At 33.5% G+C, this 8,501-nt stretch overlaps 1 long non-coding RNA gene across 1 annotated transcript in view; it reads right to left on the reverse strand.

Moving 5' to 3' along the window:
- LOC144976236 (uncharacterized) overlaps nucleotides 1–8,185 on the reverse strand; it is a 13,751-nt gene extending 5,566 nt beyond the window's left edge. The window contains exon 1 of the long non-coding RNA XR_013646073.1: nucleotides 8,082–8,185. This is a non-coding gene — a long non-coding RNA (uncharacterized LOC144976236). The remainder of the gene's footprint in view (nucleotides 1–8,081) is intronic.
- Nucleotides 8,186–8,501: the final 316 nt, after the last annotated feature.

Below are 8,501 nucleotides of genomic sequence, written 5' to 3' on the forward strand. Positions count from 1 at the left end.
ATATATATATATATATATGCCCGGTGTCATGCGTAGTTTGAGGTGGATATTGAATTAAATTGATTTTTTTGGTTCAATACGATTCAGTAGTCTGATGTCACGCCTCCCGGCAACGGCGGCCATCTTGGTTCTAAACAAAGAAAATCATTCCTTTTTATTTTTCATGCTGGCTAGAACTTTTCATATGCCTTGTGATCAGAATGTGTAACAGTCAAAACATGATCAAATGTATGTGTTTTTTTCCCTCTGGATACCCTTTATGCTCGCCGCAGAAATATTCATACGGGCGTCCACCATCGTTCCGATAGTTTAGAGCCAGTGTTGCTGAGTTACCATGCGTCATTAGGAAGGAAGTGACGTTACGACTATTGAATCCTATTATTGATAATGCAGCGATCACTTAAGCATTTTAAATGGACAGTCAGCTTCCCGTAGAATCGCCCTTTAATTTAGTTTAATCTAATAGAGATTTGCAAATCCTAGGATTTTTCCGTTACATAATAAATTATAATGAACAGCGGTAAGTAATAGGTCTTATAGCTGTCTTATAATATAACATTTACAATACAGTTAATAAGCAAGATTTCACTTATACTATAGATAATTTTTTCTCACAGTGCAGTGCCGTGATACCCAAAGTATGTAGAACGCTTTAAAACGCACTCATCGAGGTGGTTAAAGAAAAAAAACATAAGATTAATGTTCAAGGTGGGCATCGACCGTACCCTTATAACCGCCAGTTTCGTCAATAGGTCGTTTCATGCGTTCCTGTACAGGAATGTCAAAGCAATTATGAGTTTATTTATGTTCACCCCGACATGCTAAGCAACAGACCGGTTGAAGTCAAAAATAACATCAACTACATCAAATATGACCCGAACGATACACATAATATTATTAAGCGCCTTGAGGAGTCTGATATTGCATGGTATTGTTGAATCATGGCTGCGCCCCAAGGGAATTGATGTCATCATAGCAGATCTAGGACAACCAGATTATCAACATATCAATTTGAAGAAGTGGGATAAATGGTGGGGACATTTGCGTTGCAAAGAAATTAAATCTTACAGACATTCGAATGTTGTGAATGCACAATCCTCCTAAAAGAACAGTCCATCAAATTTATTTGTTTATATAGACCTCCACCAAATTCTAAAAATGGATTGAAAATTATCGGAATTAATACCCAAGTTCGAGGATCTTTTTGAAATGAAAGAAACGAAATTGACAAAACAGATCATTGTCAAAGATGAAGGAACCAAAGCAGACAATTCTTGTTAGAGGGTTAGCTTAAAGCAATTGGGTTTAATGAGTTCACGGTGCTTGTATAATTAGTTAAACTTGGTCATTATATTGAGTACTAGAAAATTTAAAATTACTTTCTTTGATTGGTGTTACTTGGTATTTGGGGATAAAAGCATTACATTATAGTTAGTATTTACTATTTAGGCGTACAGTATTATTTGGGGGGACGATAAATTTGGGCGTACCGTATTTGTTATTTGGGCGTACGGATTATTTGGGCGTAAAAACTGACCTTTGGTTAAAGGAATTGTGGGACAGTTTACAATAGGATATAAAACGGAGTGTTTCTGTTCTGGACTCGACATTTTATTATTCTGCATTCTACTTCACTATTAGCTGCACTTTCCTAAGTATGATGCAAGTTGTAACATCCAACTAAGAATCTTTTATTTTACGGAATCTGGATTTTTATTTGATTGTCTTAAAGCTGTACATTCAATTATCATCATTGGCCCTTGAACTCTTTCGTCATTATTAACATCTACAACACAATGCAAAAGAATAGCATTACCATCTATCAAAAAGCCACTATACGATCATAAGCCATCACATATTTGTGCAACTACGCCACATTTATGTATCTAATTGGTGCCGTGACCAGAATTCGAACCTGGGTTGTTGCGGTGTTAACATCTATTGAAGTTTTTGTGAGACTCGAATTTTGAAGAAAAAAATTGTGAACAGATACGATAACGTTTTTATTTGGAAAAGAAAATGATTATCGATTTTGAGGGTGAAATAGTATACTTATTTTGTAATGAAATGTTGAAAAAAAAATTATTGAAATTATAGATGATTCCTTAAATTCTGACAAGAGACGATATTTTTAAAAATCTATACGAAATAATATAGAGATTAAGAGTCACGGTTGGAAAAGGAAATTTAAATATATATATATATATATATATATATATATATATATATATATATATATATATATATAATATATATATATATATATATATATATATATATATATATATATATATATATATATTATAGTTCGAGGCTAAAAACAATATATTATGAAACGGGAAAATAATAATAATAATAATAATAATAATAATAATAATAATAATAATAATAATAATATAATAATAATAAAAATAATAATAATAATAATATAATAATAATATATAATAATAATAATAATAATAATATAATAATAATAATAATAATAATAATAATAATAATAATAATAATAATAATAATAATAATAATAATAATAATAATAATAATAATAATAATAATAATAATAATAATAATAATAATAATAATAATAATAATGCTATGCGTATTTTATTTAATTAAAAACAGAGTGAGGGAGAGAGTTTACACATTTGCATTATTTAAATGGAGATTTTAGTGCGTTTTATTTTTCAAAATAAATGAAAATGCGTTTACTTACAATCAAGCGTTTCGGAACAAATCTTCGAATATTAATTTGTACCGTTAATGGCAATGTTTTGTAACAACTCAGTAACAAAGATGTGTCGATTTTTATTTCAATTTATATCTGTTACTGTTGGAATTACATGACAGTTTGTCCATTATTTAGTATTGTAACGTTATATTTTCTGTTAAAATGACTCAAGAAGACGATGGCAATAAAAACACGTCAATTAGAAGTTTTGATGATTGAAGAATGTCTTATATCATTTATTGTTGTATTATAACATTATAGATTAAATTTTTCTCCCGTCGATAGGGATGAATTGGTAGGTTGATTTTGACTCTGAGATTCATGCGGGTTTAGGCATGACAAAGAGCAAAGTTTTATATCTGTTTATTTTCTTGGTAATAAATGTGTGGTTAACGCAGCCAAGTAATTGACAACAGAGAAAATTATATTAGTGTCATGAGATAGGCGTTATACTAGATTACAAAAGACATTTAGATTTTATCCCCGAAATTAAGTTAAAATGATGTATGCGGAATATGAGTCAAACGTTGTAATATTTTGTTTTGTTTTGTTTTGAAATGCACTTCATAGTAATTTTTTAAGGAGCAATATTCTCATTATAACGGAATAGAAGACTTTTGATTTAAAGTCGGAGAATGAAAAGGAGATAATATAAATACAATGACGGAGTATTAATTATTATGAAAGACAAATGTCTTTTAATGGGAGTTAAAATTGTTATTACGGAAGAATAATAAAATATTGAAAATAAATTATCATGCCATATGAACTTGTGACACTTGTTAAGAATCAGCGAATTATAAATAACCCATATGGTAAAATGCTGTAAATGCATATTGGGTAAATAAGCGCAATGATGTAAGACGCGGTAATTAATGCGTACAAGGTTTAAATTACGAGACACAGGAATGATGCATTCTTGAATATTTTAGTTTGTGTTTGTTAAAAGCGCATGGTTTAACATTATGAAATGATGCAGAAGGCGGTGAATTTTTATAAATACATGGCGCGTGGTTAAAGCGCACAATTTGAACAATACTATATTATTATATAGCGCGAGATTACGTCACAATGAGTTATATGAATATTATTATAAGCCTAGAGACATTGAGTTTTTATTGAGCAGAGGGTATTTTTGTTTCTGCGGATATTTTGATTATCATATTTTCTCCTATCGATTTGCTGTAGTAATTTTAAAATCACGATAATGCCATTATTATGATTTATTCTAAAATATTTTCTTCATTACTAATTAATTTATAATCCTTCGTATATGGATTTAAATGTCTATAATATATTATTTGTACCTCAATTGGAATCAATAAAATATATCTTGTTTAAATGGAATCATACAATATAAGGGAATATACAAGGGATTGGTTTTGATATGACAGTAAATGAGTAGACATACATGGAAGCTGAGATTATCACCCATGTCGTATAGAGTTGAAATTCAGATTGAATAAGACAACGTGAGTATAATACTTATGGGGTTTGAACCATCCTTTCTAAAGCAAGAATATTTATATGTGATGGAATATGATGAGAATTTAATTCTTTTATTGCTATGAAGATGGAATTTAAGGTGAAAATATTTTTGGGAACTTTCAATTATTAGATATCTTAATAGATTGTATCGATAAATGTATTCTCTAATTTCAATTTGACGTTACATATGCATTTAAAAAACTGAATCTGTGTCATGTGTTCAGCCTGGAAGGCTGCTTTTCACAGATCTTACATTTATTGCATTTACGGCTGTTTTAAATGTTATTTCTATATCAGACGAATTTTATTTCATATTCAGAGGATTTCTTATGACTTTGTGCTGCTTTTGATGAAATTTCGTGAATTTTAAACAATTAACTTACCAACATTTTAAAGTTTTGTAATTTTTTGCAAGGATTTTATCACCTATTGAGACCATTCTTGTTTACGTTTTACGATTTTAAGAAGATTAAAAAAAACAGTGAGCTATTTTAATCTTATTACAACGGTCGACGATGTACACCGAGAATGACAACACTTAACTATTGTTATAACTATTCACCCCAACACCTACGTACAATATGACACACAATTAATAATACACCGAATTTAGAAATAATGAACATTTTGAGATCTTTTGTGTTAGTCAAGGCATACAGAAAAATAACAAAATGAGGAAATAAATGTGGAAGGAAACAAAAACAAAAACCAGGAGAAACCAAAGAAAACATCAAAAACCATTCAGTCAAATTGAAATGCAATAACTTAAATTCTACTAATAACAATGACGGAAGGCAACGGAAAACCACCGTCACTAACAAACTTTCCCAGGACATCAGCTGTCCCGAACACGTTGAACGTTTCAAACTGGTGCGAAATGAAAGAATAACATTGGCCACGTGGAATATACGTACATTAAACCATTTAGGAAAGTTTGAAAACGTTATTCAAGAAATGGAAAAGTTCCAAATCAACATCATTGGAATCTCAGAAACGAAGTGGAAGGGAGAAGGACTAGTTAAAGAAGGTGATTTTGTATTGTATTATGTGGAAAACATCATGAAAAAGGATTTAGAATTCTTTTAGACAAATCAACATCAAAGTGCTATTGCAATCTCAGAAAGACTTATTTTAGTAAAGTTGAAAGGAAACCCGTTTAATGTTAATATTATTCAAATATACGCCCCGACATCAGACAGTGACGAAAACACAATTGAGACATTCTATCAAGATATGGAACAAGCATTAAAACAATGTAAATCTGATGAAATTCGTTTAATAATTGTTGATTTCAATGCAAAGGTTGGTAACGAGAGAGTTGAAAATGTCGTTGGCCCCCAGGGGCTAGGTACCAAAAATGATAGAGGGGAAAGACTTGTCGACTGGCGCAGATTGGAAAACCTTACTGTTAGTGCGGAGCGGTCCCAAGCATGATTAGGACCGACGGTTCTACGGTCCCTGGGAAATGTGAACCGCAAGGACCTGTTCGAACCGGTTCTTTTTCGACATTGGCCATTCACAAGGATCGTGGGACCGTCAATGAACCGGTTCTTTTTCGACATTGGCCAATCACAAGGCGTCTTTGGGACCGTCATACGATAGGAACCGGTCCTGCAGTAGATGGCTGTAGAACCGCTAAGTGTAAGTGAGAGCGGAGAAGGCGTGTTGCCTCAAAACATGAAAATAGTGCTATAACACTATCCATTAAGCATGTGTTTGTGTGTGCGTGGGTGTTTGTGTGTGTGTGTGTGTGTGTGTGTGTGTGTGTCTGCGAAGATTGATGGAGCGGGTCGGGTCAATGTTAGGGAGTGAAAGGAAAAGGGATTGTTAATATTTTGTGTCTGTGACATGCTGGACCAAAAGTATGGGAAGAGGGAAGAGTTTGTTTTGATTTTTTAAATTATTTTTTTTGGGGGGGGGGGGGGTTGTTGTCTCCATTCCTTTTTTTTCTCTTTTCGTGCGGTTATGTGGTCTTGTGGTATGACACTCCCTTTCGGATCGGAAGGTCCTGGGTTCGAGCCTCGCTCGGCGCCTAGTTTAGTCCTTGAAATACTCTTTACTCACATCCTATCACCGTACCCAGGTGTAAAATGAGTACCTGGTCGTCAACATTGTTGTCTCTGTCGGAAAAAATTGTAACAACACCTAACAGGCGTCATTTTTCGTTCTACATGTTACGTGTTGCTATTAGTCAGGGACCCGTTGTAAAGCGCTTTGAGCACATTTAGTAGATATTGCTCTATATAAAAGCTCACGCTTTTTGTTTCTTTTTTAACAAAATAAAATATATCTTTGGATAGGACGCTGTCTATCCCAAAGTACTTTTCGCCAGATCTAATAAACCCAGCTACCCATGCACTGCTGAATAGACAGAGATCAGAAGAAGAAAAAAGCTCGACTGCACCCGGGATTAATTCTCTGGCCCCTTGCGTGTAAAGAGAGTGCTCTATCAACTGAGCTATCGGGCCCCCAAATAATTTGATGGTGGTTTTTTAAAAATACAGAGGTTATAATTGTTATTTTTGAAGAAAGCTATAGTATGTGAAACTTGTATCATTTGATTAGTTAAAACACCAAACGAAATAAAAATATTATTGTATCATCAAATGACAACAATACGATAGAAAGGAGTGGTGACAGCAGATAGCCAAAAGAAAAAAATCGGGCCAGCTAGGTTCGAAAAACACACACGAACACACACATACACACGAACACATATCTTGTAGCAGTCACATTCATTTCAAAGAATAACCATTAGAGAAGAGGGGTGATATCGTCAAAATAGATCATTGTCATTGCGATCATTAGTGTGTAGTAAATTAGGAAATTTACCCCGAGTAATGGAATCGTCCAAGGCGTCTCGCGGCCCCTGTTACCCCACCACACACACAAGAGGGCGTATGTGCAAGAGGGGGTTGGTGCGATTAATTAAGTGGGATGGGTGGTTAGGCGAACGGCCTAGGCAAAAGAACCGAGAAAAGACGGTAAAGAAACTAGAACCGCTGGGACCGTTCAAATAGAAAGATAAGAAGTGAACCACCAACGGTTTTTCACCTTAGGACCGGTCCTCCGGTCCCAGCTAATGAACCGTGGGACCGGTTCTTGGGACCGGTCCTCAGCGCGGCACTACTTACTAATGTCAATACATGGTTTAAAACCACGATAGAAAGAAGTGAACATGGATTAGCCCAGGTGGCCTTTATAAAAATCTGATAGACTTTATTCTGGTCCAACATCGATTCAGAAATATCGTACGCAACGCAACAACTATTCCAAGCGCAGATTGTAATAGTGACCACATACATGTCAAGTCCACGCTAAAAATAAAACTTAATCAAATAAAGAAAACGAGAGTGGGACCAAAACTGCAATTAGATCTATTGAGAATTAACCATCAAATAAAAAACGATTACAAAGAATGCGTGAAAGAAAAAAGTGAAAACTTGACCTCAGATATAAACATAGATGAGTATTGGAATCAAGTATCGAACTACATCACAGAATCTGCAAGAGAAACTATTCCATCTGTGAAAAAACACGAACCAAAACATAAGTGGATGGATGACAAGATCTTGAAACTGATGAATGAAAGACGAAAACTAGAACTCAACAGCAATGGATATAAAGAAGCTAATAAGATAATAAAACGTGGGTGTAAGAAAGCAAAGGAAGATTAGATTGACCATGAATGTCACAGAATTGAAAGACTAAAACAATCTAACACCAAACATTTCAACCAGTCAATACACATTCTCATTCAAAGACTAACAAACGAAATCATTATGAATGTACACCTAAACCTTCACAACATTATAATTAAACATAAACCAAAAATTGAAAAACATCAAATAAAATAAACTCTTACCAGAATTAGAACGTTGAAAATGTTCATTTTGAAGAATAGAAATAGCACGAATGAATTCAAAGCTGCAATGGTCGTCTGTTGAACACAAATGAATTCAAAGCTGTGATGGCTGTTCTTATAGATGTAGATGTGATACATTCAATCCCACGTATTTTTACAAACAAGGCCAAAGTATACCAAAAAAATAAATTACAGTCGGACCTCCATACACCGGATTCATATAATACTCTTCATAATATTGAAAGTTGCTGTTGGCTGGGCACCCCTTGTAAAGTACTTTGAACACGTTTAGAGAATATTGTGCTATATAAATGCTCGTGTTGTATTCTTTTGATATTCGTAGTCGTAGTAGTAGTAGTAAAAGTAGTAGTAGTAGTAGTAGTAGTAGTAGTAGTGGTAGTAATAGTAGTAGTAGTAGTA

This window comes from Berghia stephanieae, chromosome 7, assembly GCF_034508935.2.
Source record: "Berghia stephanieae isolate SIO BIC M18660-M18661 chromosome 7, UCSD_Bste_1.3, whole genome shotgun sequence".
Classification (NCBI taxonomy): Eukaryota; Metazoa; Mollusca; class Gastropoda; order Nudibranchia; family Aeolidiidae; genus Berghia; species Berghia stephanieae.